Here is a 16,736-nt window from a genome sequence, read left to right as displayed (position 1 = left end):
GGAAATGGAGAATGTTAACAGACTTAAGGGCTGTTAATGCTGTGATTCAACCCATGGGTGTGCTGCAACCAGGGCTTCCCTCCCCAACAAAGATCCCCAAATACTGGCCTCTCCTCATGATAGATCTAAAGGATTGCTTTTTTACCATTCCTTTAGCTGCCCAAGATTATGAAAATTTTGCTTTTACTGTTCCTGCCATAAATAATAAAGAACCAGCAGACAAATACCATTGGAAAGTACTACCACAAGGCATGCTAAATAGCCCAACTGTTTGTCAAACTTATGTCAGGAAAGCTATTAAGCCAGTTAGATAACAGTTTAAAAAATGTTATATCATCCATTACATGGATGATATTCTGTGTGCAGCTGAAACTAGGGAAGAATTGATGTACTACAGGCAGTTAGAAAAGTCTGTAAATGCGGCAGGGTTGGTTATAGCCCCCGATAAAATCCAAACTTCTACTCCCTTTCAATATCTGGTAATGAAGGTAGAGCAAAGGGCTGTGAAGCCTCAAAAGGTTCAAATTCGAAGAGATAATTTAGAAACCTTAAATGATTTCCAGAAATTATTAGGAGACATTAATTGGATTCGTCCAACTTTAGGCATTCCTACCTATGCTATGTCTCACCTCTTTTCTGCTTTATGAGGTGATTCTAACCTTAACAGTAAACGCTCCATGTCCAAAGAAGCATTGGAGGAACTTCAATTAATTGAGGAAAAAATTCAGCAAGCATGAGTAGAACAGATTAATCCAATACAGCCATTACAGTTTTTAGTTTTTCCTCCTAAGCATTCGCCTACAGGAGTTCTAGTTCAACAGGATGATCTGGTTGAGTGGCTTTTTCTACCTCACAATACAACCAAAACACTCACTCTGTACTTAGATCAAATTGTTGTGCTAGTAGGACAAGCAGGGCTGTGTACAACAAAGTTAATGGGATATGATCCAAATAAGATTATAGTTCCATTAACAAAACAACAAATTCAACAAGCCTATATTAATTCCCAAGAATGGCAAGTTAATTTGGCTGGTTTTGTTGGCATTCTTGATAATCATTATCCTAAGTCTAAAATCTTCCAGTTTCTAAAATTAACATCCTGGATATTGCCTTCTATTACTCAATAAGCCCCTATTTATGGGGCCATTACTGTTTTCACTGATGGATCTAGTAATGGAAAAGCCTCATTTGCAGGACCTCAACAGCAAGTTTTTCAAACTGACTTTGCTTCTTCTCAAAGGGCTGAACTTATGGCTGTGATAACAGTGTTAAAAACTTTTAAGCAGCCAGTAAACATTGTTTCTGATTCAGCCTATGTAGTATAAGCCACACAAAAGATTGAATGTGCCTTAATTCAAAATATGACTGATGAACAACTTAATTTTTTCATTCTTTACAGTAAGCAGTACAACAAAGGCATTCACCTTTCTGTATCACTCATATGAGAGCACATACTAACCTCCCTGGCCCTTTAACTAAACTTAATCAAAGGGCGGATGCACTGGTGTCTGCAGCCTTTGCTGATGCACAAACATTTATTCTTTAATCCATCTTAATGCCACGGACCTTAGAAAAAGATATGGTCTATCATGGAAACAATCTAAAGAAATTGTGCAACATTGTTCTGCCTGCCCGTCCTGCATCTGCCACATCAAGGAACAGGAGTTAACCCTAGAGGTTTATCTCCAAATTCCATCTGGCAGATGGATGTAACACATATTCCTGCTTTTGGAAAATTGTCCTTTGTTCATGTTTCATTAGATAACTATTCTCATTTTATTTGGGCCACATGTCAAACAGGGGAAGCCATAGCTCATGTTAAAAGACATCTTTTATCTTGCTTTTCAGTTATGGGAATCCCAGAAAAAATCAAAACTGATAACGGCCCAGGATACTGTAGTAAAGCCATGGCTACATTTTTTCAACAATGGAATATTACCCATACTGCGGGTATTCCATATAACTCACAAAGACAAGCAATACTGGAAAGAACTAATTGTACTTTAAAAACTCAAATACAAAAGCAAAAGGGAGGAGACTAGGAATATAAGACACGGCATATGCAATTGCATTTAGCTTTGTTAACATTTAATTTTTTAAATTTACAAAAAGATCAACCCATGACTGCAGCTGAACAACACCTGACAGGACAAAAGGAAAATTAAAAGGCTGGACAAGATATATGGTGGAGGGATGCACATACAAAGAGCTGGGAAAAAGGAAAGATAATTTTATGGGGAAGAGGGTTTGCTTGTGTTTCTCCAAGTGACAATCAGGTGCCTGTGTGGGTGCCCACAAAACATCTGAAGATCTATCATGAGCCACAGCATCTAGTGGACCCACCTGTACAGTGCAAATTGAAGGTTTAAGGATTGCTTTTAAGCCTCAATTTGCTTTCTCTGTGCCTTCTGTTAGAAGGGGCCTGCTTCTTGTTATCAACGGTAAGTTTTACCCCGTGGTAATTAACCAAAGAGGCAGAAGCTGAGTTACAAATGCTTCAGCAATGGCATGCCTCCCGGCTACAGCCACAAAAGGTTTTGCTTGTTTCAGTAGATTTACTAACGTGGGGGTGAGGGTATGCTTGTGTTTTTGCAGGAGATGAACAAACCGTGTAGGTGCCCTCAAGATGTGTATGACCATGAAACAGACTGCAAGGACCCATGGATCCCAACCATGGACTGGGTTCCCCGAGTACGAGCCATGCGGAGAAACTGCTGGAGTGCCAGGGTTTTACCTATAGATGCTTAACGGACCAATGCTTTCTGACTGAACTCCTCTCTACCCTGAATACAAAGAGACCCCCATCTCAACAAAAAAAATTTTTAAATTAGCCAGGCCTAGTGGCACATGTCTGTAATCCCAGCTACCTGGGTGGGTAGCTGAGGTGGGAGGATCACTTGAGCTCATGAGGTCAAGGCTGCAGTGAGCCATGATGATGACACTGCACTCCAGCCTAGGTAACAAAGTGAGACGCTGTATAATAGGCAGGAGTATCATCACCCCTATTCAGCATGAAGAAGTTGTAGAAGACAGACCTTCATCCTTCTGCAGCCCCTAGAATTAAGAGTCCTCTTGTAAAACGGAAAGGGGAGATATGTAGGAAGCATTCAAACCAGAGGGACTCCATTTTGAATAAGGGCTAAAAAAAAAATGAAGCTGGATCACCAACCGGCAATTAAGGGCTGCACAGCCTGCAATTGCCTTACTCAATTAACTTTCTTTTAAAAAAGTCACCTTATGCTACTAATGATAGCTGTGGTGGTTTTTACAAAAAAGAGGAAGGGAGCATGTTGGGAGAAAAGCTGAGTGTTGGGAGAGAAGCTAAGGCAGGGCTTGCATGTCTGCTAGACTTACTGACTCCTTGCTTCTAGCATTCCCAGTATCTCAAGCAGCCATATGCTTCTCGTTCACTTGATACACTGTTTCCTTTTAACCCCCACATCCTCACCACCTGTTTCTTTGTTTGAGCACCAATAAATAGGGTGGGCTTCCAGAGCTCAGGGGCCTTTGCAGCCTCCACACTTGCGATGGCCTTCCAGTCACACTTTCTCAAACTGTCTTTTTCTCATTCCTTGGACTCCGCCAGACTTTGTCGCCCCTACGACCTGGTGTTGGGTCTGATCACCCCAAGGAGACTGAGGCAAGAGAATAGCTTGAACCTGGGAGGCAGAGGTTGCAGTGAGCCGATATCGCACCACTGCACTCCAGCCTAGGGGACAGAGCGAAACATTGTCTCAAAAAAAAAAAAAAAAAAAAAAAAACCTAGAAAGACACAAACTACAAAAACTGACTCAAGAAAAACGAGAAAATGTGAATAAATATATAACAACTAAAGATATTGAATTAGTTATTTTTAAAAAACCTTCCCACAATTAAAAGTCTAGAACCAGATGGCTTCACTGATGAATTCTACAAAATATTTAAAGAACTGATGCCAGCCTTCACAAACAGCTTTCCAAAAACAGAAGAGGGAGCACTTCCTAACTAATTCTCTGAGGCCAACATTATCTCAATACTAAAACCAGACAAAATAATCACAAGCAAAGAAAACTACAGATTAATATCACTTATGAATATAGACATAGTAAATTCTCAACAAAAAACTAGCAAATCAAATCCAGTCACATATAAACAGTACTACATGCCATGACCAAGTGGCATTTATCCCGGAAATGTAATGTTGAGTCAACATACAATAATCAATGTAATACATCATATTAATAAAGGATAAAATCAAATCATCACATGTCAATAGACACAGAAAAACCATTTCACAAAATTCAATATCCTTTCACAACAAAAGCACTCAGCAAACAATAAAAGGAAACTAGGACCGGGTGCCATGGCTCACACCCATAATCCCAGCACTTTGGGAGGCCGAGGTGGGCAGATCACTTGAGGTCAGGAGTTTGAGACCAGCCTGGTAAACATGGTGAAACTTCGGTTCCACTAAAAATACAAAAATTAGCTGGGCGTGGCAGCCCACGCTTGTAATCTCAGCTACTTGGTAGGCTGAGGTGGGAGGATCACTTGAACCTGGGTGGTGGAGGTTGCAGTGAGCTGAGACTGCATCACTGCACAGTGAGACTCCATCTCAAAAAAAGAAAAAAAAAAGGGCCGGGACAGCACTCCTAGCACTTTGGGAGGCCAAGGCAGGAGGATTACTTGAGTTCAAGACCAGCCTGGGCAATATAATGAGACCCCCATCTCAACAAAAAAATTTTTTAAATTAGCCAGGCCTAGTGGCACATGCCTGTAATCCCAGCTACCTGGGTGGGTAGCTGAGGTGGGAGGATCACTTGAGCCCATGAGGTCAAGGCTGCAGTGAGCCATGATGGTGACACTGCACTCCAGCCTAGGTAACAAAGTGAGACGCTGTATCAAAAATAAACAAATAAATAGAAGAACTTTCTTAAACCTATAAACAGCATCTACCAAAACCCAACAGCTGATATCATACTCACTATTAAAAGACTGAAAGCTTTCTCCCTGAGTTCAGGAACAATAAAGGGATGTTCACTCTCCTCATTTCCATTCACCATTGTACTGGAGGTTCCAGCCAGGATAATTAGTCAGGAAAATGAAATAAAACACATTCAGATTAAAAAGGAAGCAAAAACATCTCTATTCACAGATGACATGATCTTGTATATAGATAATTCAAATAAATCCACTCAAAAACTATTAAGGCCATCAAATGAGCCAGCAAGGTTGTAAGAATCAAGATCAAATTACTAAAATTAGTTGTGTTTCTATATGCTTTAATAAAAAATGCAGACATAAAAATATTTCATCTGTAATAGCATCAAAAATAATAAAACACTGAGGAATAAATTCAATAAAGTAAGTATAAGACTTGTACACTAGAACTACAAAACGTTGTTGAAAACCATACCTAAATAAATGGAAAGACATCTGGTATTCATGTATTAGAAAACTTAAAATTTTTTAAGTCAGTACTTTCCAAAGTGATCTACAGTTTCAATGTAATTCCTATCAAAATTCCAACTGCCTTTCTTTGCAGAAATTGACAAGCTAATCCTAAACTTCATATGGAAATGTAAGGGACCCAGAAACGTCAAAAGCAATATTGAAGAAGAATAAAATTTGAAAGTCTCATTCTTCCCTATTTCAAAATTTATCACAAAGGTACAACAACAAAGACACTGTGGTACTGACCTAAGAAGAGACATATAGATCACTGCAGTAGAATTGAAAGTCCAGAAGGCCGGGCGCGGTGGCTCAAGCCTGTAATCCCAGCACTTTGGGAGGCCGAGACAGGCGGATCACGAGGTCAGGAGATCGAGACCATCCTGGCGAACATGGTGAAACCCTGTCTCTACTAAAAAATACAAAAAACTAGCCGGGTGAGGTGGCGGGCGCCTGTAGTCCCAGCTACTCGGGAGGCTGAGGCAGGAGAATGGCGTAAACCCGGGAGGCGGAGCTTGCAGTGAGCTGAGATCCGGCCACTGCACTCCAGCCTGGGTGACAGAGCGAGACTCCGTCTCAAAAAAAAAAAAAAAAAAAAAAAGAAAGTCCAGAAAAAAAATAGCTTCATACTTCTATAGTCAATTGATTTTTGACAAAGATCCTAAGAAAATTCAATAGAAGGTAAGAATAGCCTTTTCAACAAATTGTGTTGCAACAAATTGATATCACCATTAAAAAGAAATAAATTTAGACCACCTCATACCATATTAAAAATTAGCTTGATCCCATCTTACAAAAAAATAAAAATTAGCTATGTGTGGTGGCATACCCCCATAGTCCAAGCTACTTGGGGAGATGCGGTGGGAGGATTGCTTAAGCCCAGGAGGGCAAGGCTGCAGTGAGCCATGATCACATCACTGCACTCCAGTTTGGGCAGCAGAGCAAGACCCTCTCTCTAAAACAAAAAACAAAACCATTAACATGGATAAAATACCTAAATATAAGAGCTAAAACTAGAAAATTCTCAGAAGAAAACAATGATGTAAATCTTCATGACCCTGGACTAGGCAACAGTTTTTCAGACATTACACCTAAAGTACAAACAGTCAACAAAAAAATTAGTTGGACTTCATCAAAATCTAAATATTTTGTGCATTAAAGGGCACTATGAATAAAGTATACAGATAACCTGCTATTTGCAAATCATATATCTGAGAAGTGTCTTATATTCGGAATATATAAAGATGTCTTACAACTCGACAACCAAAAGACAAATAACCCAATTTAAAAATGGGCAAAGGCCGGCTGTGGTTGCTCATGCCTGTAATCCCAGCACTTTGGGAGGCAGAGGTGAGAGGATCACTTGAGCCCAGGAGTTCAAGAACAGCCTGGGCAACACAGTGAGACCTCAGATCTACAAAAAATAAAAAAATTAGCTAGGTGCAGTGGTGCACAGCTGTGGTCCCAGCTACTCAGGAGGCTGAGGCAGAAGGATCACTTTAGCCCAGAAGGTTGAGGTTACAGTGAGCCACAATCACGCCACTGCACTCCAGCCTGGGTGGTGGAGCAAGACCCTGTCTCAAAAAAAAAAGGTCAAAAAATGTAATTAGGCATTTTTCCAGAAAAGATACACAATGGCCAACAAGACATGAAAATTATGTTCAACACCACCAGTTATTAGGTAAATGCAAATGAAGCTATAAGATATTACTTCCTACCTACTGGCATGACTACAATAAAAAATAACAATAGTTGGCAAAGATGTGGAGAAAATAGAAGCCTCAAACATTACTGATAGGAATGTAAAATGGTACAGCCATACTGAAAAAGTTTGGTGATTCCTCAATAATTTAAACATAGAATTACCATAAGGTCTAGTAAACCCACTCCAAACCCACAAGAATTGAAAAACAGGCATTCAGGCCGGGCGTGGTGGCTCATGCCTGTAATCCCAGCACTTTGGGAGGCCAAGATGGGCAGATCATGAGGTCAGGAGATCGAGACCATCCTGGCTAACATGGTGAAACCCTGTCTCTACTAAAAAATACAAAAAATTAGCTGGGCGTGGTGGCGGGCGCCTGTAGTAACAGCTATTTGGGAAGCTGAGGCAGGAGAATGGTGTGAACCCAGGAGGTGGAGCTTGCAGTGAGCCGAGATCGTGCCACTGCACTCCAGCCTGGGCGACAGAGTGAGACTCCGTCTCAAAAAAAAAAAAAAAAAAAAGAAAAAGAAAAACAGGCGTTCAAATAAACATTTGTATATGTGAATATTCACAGCAGCACTATTCACATCAGTCAAAAATGGAAACAATTCAAATGTCCATCATTGATGAAGGACTAACAAAATATGCTATATTAATACAAAAGAATATTATTCAGTCATAAAAAGGAATGAAGTTCTGATACAAGTTATAACATGCATGAACTTTGGAAACATCATGCTAAGTGAAATAAGCCAGACACAAAAGGCCACATATTGCATGATTCCATTTATATGAAATATCCGGCACAGGTGAATTCATAGAGACCAGAATGCATATTGGTGGTTGCCTGAGGCTGGGAAAAGGGAAGGAATGAGGAGAAAATACTTAATGGGTACAAGGTTTCCTTTTTGGGTGATGAAAAAGTTCTGAAACTAATACTGGTGGTACTTGCACAACATTATGAATATACTTAATGCCACTGAATTGGACTTTAACATGGTTCAAATGGTAAATATTATGCAATGCGTATTTTACTAGAATAAGAAAAAGTAGTAAAATGCAAATCAGTTATCTTATCAAAACTAGCCTTTAAAATGCTTAAAGAAATCTAATAATTCTAAAACATGAATTATGAAATGTTTAAGAAATCAAAGTTAAATCTGTTGGTGACAGAATAAAACAAAATGCTAAGAAGAAAAAATGTAATGCTGACTGATGGCAAGGAAATTCTGAAATTTAGGGTAAGAAGAGCTACTGTAGTTATTAACCAATGTGAGTATTCTTATGTGAAGTGGCTTATAGGGTGAAAGTTCTTTAAGCAGCATAGATCTGACCGGGTGCGGTGGCTCATGCCTGTAATCCCAGCACTTTGGGAGGCTGAAGCAGGTGGATCACCTGAGGTCAGAAGTTCGAGACCAGCCTGGCCAACATGGAAACCCGATTTCTACTAAAAATACAAAAATTAGCTGGGCGTGGTGGCAGGCACCTGTAATCCCAGGTACAGGTACTTGGGAGGCTGAGGCAAGAGAATCGCTTGAACCCGGGAGGTGGAGGTTGCAGTGAGCCGAGATCATGCCATTGCACTCCAGCCTGGGCAACAAGAGCAAAACTCTGTCTCAAAAAAAAAAAAAAAAGAAGAAGAAGAAGTAGAAGCATAGATCCTAAGGGAGGGGCTTTGAGACAGCTGACTAGAGGCATCTGGTACTCACCTCCACAAAGAACCAAAGTAGCAAGTAGATAATCATATTTCAAACAGATCATTTAACAGAGAACACTGGAATTAGAGAAGTGACAGGAAACACCTAAAGAGAGGAAGGAGAGGGAAGCGAAGCAGCCTGCTACCTGGGATCAGCTGGGAACCTGGAGAGGCTCCAGGGGAGCCCCTATCCAGGGGAAAGGATATGTGAGTGGCCCCCAGTGTCCACATTTCCATTGCAGACTCCTTCCAGGCCACAGGAAAGCCCCTAGACCCTTTCAGGCCCTGAGAATAAGCTGCCTGAAGAATGCATAATGACATGGCTCCAGAGAGGGGGCTCACACTGGGTCCCACACATACTCCAAGCCCTAAGCAGCTACAGCAAGGCACCATATTGGTTGCTAAGACTCACCAGACTGCATCCTGCCTGGGGGCCCAATAGCCCCTGCATCTCCATATCTTTGGAGCCCCATTGACATTTCACACCCACAGCCACCATTGCAGCTGACTGTGCCACCAGGGCTAAAGCGCAAGAGAAGGCATTGGCAAGGATCCTGCTGCCCCCAGCAGTGAAGCTGCAGCACACCTTCACATGGCCTGAGGACAAACTCCCTTACCAGCAGTAGCTACCACATCAGATTGCCTCCACCAGGCCCAAAGTGTGAGCACCCACTTGCATATAACTGCTACCAACGGAAAGCAACCCTGTCCTCTATAGTAGCAGGGCTGTTGCACAGTTGCTGCTGTCCCCACTCAAACATTCTGCCTTGAGCTTGAGGAGCGCCCTGCCTCTACCTAACACAGCCAATGCCTAAATGCACCACCTGGGGAACTGAGAACAGGTCCACCCAGCCTGGCTCAACCCTCGCTGTGACCTACCATGCCATCCAAGGGCCTAGAGGCTGCCCAGCAAAGACCACCACTGGTGGCACATGGGCATTCATCTTGAAGGCCTGAGGTTGGGCCCACCCAACCTGCCACTGCAGGTACCCACCTGCAGCTGGTACTCACCCGCACATGCCACTTGCAGGCCTCAGGACTATCTTGCATAACCCATTACAGCCATCAGAAATACCAGTGTGGATAGCTTGGGAGCAAAAGGCTTGTACCACCACTGCAACTATCATTGCCCACACCATACCTGCATCCAGGTGCCCAAAAACCTACCCACCTTCCCAGCTTGCCACTGCCACTATTGGCACCCAAGCAAGCCACCTAGGAGCCCAAAAGACAGCCACCCCCCAGATCTAAAATAACACTGGTATCAACATACACCACACTGAGACCCAAGGACAGGTACATTCAGCCCGCCACTGGAATCAAGGGACCAAGGACAGGCCCATGTGGTGTCCCTGTCCCCAGGAAAACTTCACCACAGCCTCCACCAATAATAGCATCCTAAGCCACTGAGGAAATCACAAACATCACCATATACTAAATCAGCTCAGCATGGTAACGACTGAAACATAAGACCTGAAATTATAAAACATTGGTCTATGCAAATCACTTATGGCTAAGACCTGGAAAGCACAGAAACAAAAACAGACAAATGGGACTATATAAATAAAAACCTTTTGCACAGCAAAGGAAACAACCAACAGAGTAACATCATTGAACTGAAGAAAATACGTGCAAATGAATCATCCTACAAAGAACTAATATCCCCAATATACAAGGAACTCAAGCAACTTAACAAGATAAAACAAACAAACCCATTAAAAAGTGGCCAAAGGACATGAATAGACAGTTCTTAAAAGAATACACACAATTTCCCAATAGGTATATGAATAAAAATGCAGAACATCACTAATCATCAGGGAATGCAAATCAAAACTATAGTAAGATATCATCTCACCCCAGTTAGAATGGCTATTAAAAAGAAAAAATAACATGCTGGCAAGGGTGTGAAGGGAATGCTTATACTCTGTTGGTAGGATTGTAAATTAGTATAGCCACCACGGAGAACAGTATGGGAGGTTCAAAAAACTAAAAATAGAACTACCATATGTTCCAGGAATCCCACTACTCTGTATTTATCCAAAGGAAAATAGATCAGTATATCAAAGGGACACCTGTGAGCTTACTGCAGCACTATTCACAATAGAAAGACGTGGAATAAACCTCAGTGCCTATCCATGGACTAATGGATTAAAAATGCACATACATACACACATACAATGAAATACTATAATCTATAAACGAATAAAATCTTGTCATTTGAAGCAACATGGATGGAACTGGAGGTCATTATGTTAAGTGAAATAAGCCAGGCACACAAAAACAAATATCACATATTCTCACTCATATGTGAGAGCTAATAAAGCTGACCTTATGGAGGTAGAGAATAGAATGATAGATACCAAAGGCTGGAAAGGGTGTGGGTTTGGTGGGGGTTGGGGGAGGATAAAGAGTGATTAGTTAATGAGTACATTCAGTTAGATAGAAGGAGTAAGCTCTAATGCTTGACAGCACAAGAGGGTAACTATAGTTAACAATGTATTGTATATTTCGATAGCTAGAATAGAGGACTTGAAATGTTTCCAACACAGAAATAATAAATACTCAAGGTGTTAGACATCCCAAGTACCCTGACTTGATCATTATACAGTCTATACATGTAATAATGTATCCCATGCACCCCATAAATTTGTACAAATATTACACATCAATTAAAAATAGAAGTATAGATACTAGAAAGACTCAATTACTGTCTAACCTCTAGGAGCTAAGTTATAGTCCAAGAAGCCTTCAGCTCTTTCCTTCAGCTCAATTCATTTCCAAACACAAGGGGAATAGTATTTGAAGTTAGGACAAGAAACTACAATTTTATTCTAACTCCCCATTCAGCATAACATGCCCATTTTCTTATTTTCTTTCTTCCCATCCATGGAAGTAGTAGGATCATTTTCTTTACTTTAGCTTTCCCTGCAACTGTAGAGGCTAAGTTGCAGAGGTAGAATTCTTACTTCCTTATAGTGGGGTAAATATCCAGCTGGGTTAGGTGGTAGATCTATGTAAACTAAAAAGCTGTTGCACAGCAAAGGAAACAATCAACAGTAAAGCAATAACATGGGATTCTAAACATTGCTAAGATTTTTTCACACAGAGTATCTTAAAAATGGGGTAACAAACCTGCACGTTATGCACATGTACCCTAGAACTTAATGTATAATAATAAAAAAATGGGGTTATTGAAATAGCCTAATTGTTACAATCCTCGCCTGAAATTAAATAGATGAATAAATTTTTTAAAATATTTCAACTTTTTTTTTTTTTTTGAGACAGAGTTTTGCTCCTGTTGCCCAGGCTGGAGTGCAATGGCTGATCTTGGCTCACCGCAACCTCCACCTCCCGGGTTCAAGTGATTCGCCTGCCTGAGCCTCCCCAGTAGCTGGGATTACAGGCATGTGCCACCACGCCCGGCTAATTTTGTATTTTTAGTAAAGATGGGGTTTCTCCATGTTGGTCAGGCTGGTCTCAAACTCCTTACCTCAGGTGATCCGCCTGCCTTGGCCTCCCAAAGTGCTGGGATTACAGGCGCGAGCCACTGCACCCGGCCTAAAATTTCAACTTTTATTTTACATTCAGGTGGCAAGTTTGTTACCTGGGTATATTGTGTGATGCTGAGGTTTGGGGTATGATTGACCCCATCACCCAGGTACTGAGCATAGTAACCAATAGTTTTTCAACTCTTGCTCCCCTCCCTCCTTCCTCTAGTAGTCCCCAGTCGCCATCTTTATGTCCACGAGTACAGAATGTTTAGCTCCCACTTATAAGGGCGAACACGTGGTATTTGGTTTTCTGTTCCTGCATTAATTTGCTAAGAATAATGGTCTCCAGCTGTATCTATGTTGCTGCAAAGGATATAAAGTTGTCTTTTATGGCTATGTAGTATTCCATGGTATGTATGTGCCATATTTTCTTTATCCAATCCACCACTGATGGTCACCTAGGTTGATTTCATATTTTGCCATTGTGAATAGTGCTGCAATGAACACACGAGTGCATGTGTTTTTTTGGTAGAATAATTTATTTTCTTTTGGATATATACCCAGTCATGGGATTGCTAGGTCAAATGGTATCTCATGGGAGATAGAGATATGAATATAGATATAGATACACCCAGTCATGGGATTGATAGGTCAAATGAATTGCTAGGTCAAATGGTTTTAAGTTCCTTGAGAAATCTCTAAACTAATTTCCACAGTGGGTGAACTAATTTATATTCCCACCAACAGTGTATAAGCATTCCCTTTTCTCTGCAGTCTCAGTAACATCTAGTTTTTTTGACTTTTTTTTTTTTTTTTTTTGAGACGGAGTCTCACGCTGTTGCCCAGGCTGGAGTGCAGTGGCGCGATCACTGCAAGCTCCGCCTCCCGGGTTCCCGCCATTCTCCTGCCTCAGCCTCCTGAGTAGCTGGGACTACAGGCGCCCGCCACCGCGCCCGGCTAATTTTTTTTGTATTTTTAGTAGAGATGGGGTTTCACTGTGGTCTCGATCTCCTGACCTTGTGATCCGCCCGCCTCGGCCTCCCAAAGCGCTGGGATTACAGGCTTGAGCCACCGCGCCCGGCCTGACTTTTTTATAATAGTCATTCCAACTGGTGTGACATGGTATCTCTTTGTAGTTTTGATCTGCACTTCTCTGATGACTAGTGATGTTGAGCATTTTTTCATATGTTTTCTGGCCACTTGTATGTCTTCATTTGAGAAGCATCTGTTCATATTTTTTTTGCCCATTTTTAATGGGGTTATTTGTTTTTTGCTTAAGTTCCTTATAGATTCTGGATATTAGACGTTTGTCTGATAGAATTTGGCTGTGAATCTATCTGGTCCAGGATTTTTTTTGGTTGGTAGATTTTTTATAACAGATTCAGTTTTGGAACTTGATATTGGTCTGTTCAGGGTTTTAATTTCTTTCTGGATTCAATCTTGGGAGGTTGTGTTTTCAGTAATTTATCCATTTCGTCTAGCTTTTCTTGTTTGTGTGCATAGAGGTGTTCGTAATGGTCCCTGAGGATCTTTTGTATTTCTATGGGATTCGTTGTAATGTCATCTTTGTCATTTCTGATTGTGCTTAGATTAATACATTTATCTACATAAATTACCATTTAAACACATGAGAAAGCTTCCCAATTCTATTTAAAACATCATCACTCTAGTTGCATCCTCATTCAGAACTGTGGAAATTCTGTATGCCTTTAGTCTCAGCTACCTGAGAGGCTGAGGTGGAAGTATCACTTGAGCCCAGGAGATAGAGGCTGCAGTGAGTTGAGATCACACCACTGCACTCCAGCCTGGGTGACAGAGTGAGACCCTGCCTTAAAAAAAAAAAAAAAAAAAAAAAAAAAAGAGGCCAGGCGCGGTGGCTCACGCTGTAATCCCAGCACTTTGGGAGGCCTAGGTGGGCAGATCACGAGGTCAGGAGATCAAGACCATCCTGGCCAACATGGTGAAACCCCATCTCTACTAAAAATACAAAAATTAGCTGGGCGTGGTGGAGCATGCCTGTAGTCCCAGCTACTTGGGAGGCTAAGGCAGGAGAATCGCTTGAACCCGGGAGGTGGAGGTTGCAGTGAGCGGAGGTCACACCACTGCCAGGTCTAGCCTGGCAACAAAGCGAGACTCCATCCCCCCCCCAAAAAAAAAAAAATTCCTACAACTACTTAATAGGTGCACAATGATCATATACAATTGTCTTTGCATATTCCTAACTTCCTGGACTGGAAGTGGTCAGGGACAGCAGATAAGCAAATAATGATTTTATGAGTATAATTTTTCTAAATGTATTATTATACAATTAAGATGATCACTATGCAAATGTAAGATCTTTAAGATTACTCATCCATTTCCAAAGGACTTAAAATAGTCCTTATACATTTTTAAACATTGATATAATTTACATCACAATTTATCCATTTAAAATGTACAATTCAGTGGTTTTTATATTTACATAGTTTAAAACTTTTTTTTTTTTTTTTGATACGGAGTCTCACTCTGTCGCCCAGGCTCTAGTGCAGTGGTGCGATCTTGGCTGACTGCAAGCTCTGCCTCCCAGGTTCACGCCATTTTCCTGCCTCAGCCTCCCGAGTAGCTGGGACTACAGGCGCCCGCCACCACGCCTGGCTAAGTTTTTGTATTTTTAGTAGAGACAGGGTTTCACCGTGTTAGATAGGATGGTCTCGATCTCCTGACCCTCGTGATCTGCCCGCCTCGGCCTCCCAAAGTGCTGGGATTAAAGGCGTGAGCCACCGCACCCGGCAAAACACTTTCATTACCTCAAAAAGAAACGTCTTGCCGGGCGCGGTGGCTCAAGCCTGTAATCCCAGCACTTTGGGAGGCCGAGGCGGGCGGATCACGAGGTCAGGAGATCGAGACCATCCTGGCTAACACGGTGAAACCCCGTCTCTACTAAAAATACAAAAAACTAGCCGGGCGCGGTGGCGGGCGCCTGTAGTCCCAGCTACTCGGGAGGCTGAGGCAGGAGAATGGCGTAAACCCGGGAGGCGGAGCTTGCAGTGAGCTGAGATCCGGCCACTTCACTCCAGCCTGGGTGACAGAGCAAGACTCCGTCTCAAAAAAAAAAAAAAAAAAAAAAAAAAAAAAAAAAAAAAAAGAAACGTCTTATCCGTTAAGAGTCACTCCCCATTACCGGCCAACTATCCCAATCAGCCCTAGGCAACTACTTATGTCTTTATACATTTACATATTGTGGACATTTTCATATAAATAGAACCATAAAATATGTGTTTTGTGATTGGATTATTTCATATAGCATAGTGTCTTTGAGCTTTGTCCATGTCATATGTTTTTTTTTTCCTGCCAAATAGTATTCTGTTAAATGGGTATAGCATACTTTACTCATTCATCAGTTGGACATTTGCATTATTTCACCTTTTGGCTATTAAAAATAATGCTGCATGAACAATCTGTGTTCGAGCTTTTGTGGGGACATAGTTTCATTTCTCTTGGGGATACACCCCGTGGAACTGCAGGCTCATATGACTACTCTATGTTTGAAATTTTGAGTAACTACCAAACTCTATTCCAAACTGGCTGCAACATTTACATTCCAACCAGCAATGTATGACTATTTCAATTCCTCTGCATCCCCCCAACACTAGTTATTATCTGTCTTATTATGCCTGTGTATCCTACAGGGTATGACGGTGTAGACCATTGTGGTTTTGATTTGAATTTACCTAATGACTCATAATGTTCAGCGTTGTTCCATGTTCTCATTATCCATTCGCATATCTTTCTGGGGAGAAATATTCAGATCTTTGGGCCATTTTTTAATTGGGTCATCATTATTTATTAATATATTCAGAATAAAAGTTTTATCAGGTATATGATTTGCAAATATTTCCTCTCATTTTGTTTCCATCTCACTTAATGGTGTCATTTGAAGCACGAATGTTTTTAGCTACAATCAAGTTCATTTTTTTCTGTTATGTATGCCTTTGCTGTCATAGCTATCACTGCCCAACCCCATGTCACCCCATGTCACAAAGATATACTCCTATGTTTTATCTAAAAGTTTTATAAGGCCAGGCATAGTGGCACACACCTGTAATCCCAGCACTTTGAGAAGCTGAGGTGGGAGGACTGTTTGAGCCCAGGAGTTTAAGACCAGTCTGAGCCACAGACTCGGTTTCTACAAAAACTCAAAAATTTAGCCAGGCATGGTGGTGCATGCCTGTGGTCCCAGCTGCTCAGGAGGCTGAAGCAGGATTGAGTGAGCCTGGAAGGTCAAGGCTGCAATGAGCCGTGTTTGCGCCACTGCCCTCCAGCCTGGGTGAGAGTGTCACTCTGTCTCCAAAAATAAAAAATAAAAAAGTTTTCTGGTTTGGGGCTTTATATTTAGGTTTTTAAATCCATTTTAATTTTTACATATGGTGTGACACAG

Source organism: Macaca mulatta, chromosome X, assembly GCF_049350105.2.
Source record: "Macaca mulatta isolate MMU2019108-1 chromosome X, T2T-MMU8v2.0, whole genome shotgun sequence".
Lineage (NCBI taxonomy): Eukaryota > Metazoa > Chordata > Mammalia > Primates > Cercopithecidae > Macaca > Macaca mulatta.
The sequence above is the reverse complement of the archived record's forward strand: the minus strand, read 5'-3'. Positions refer to the sequence as shown.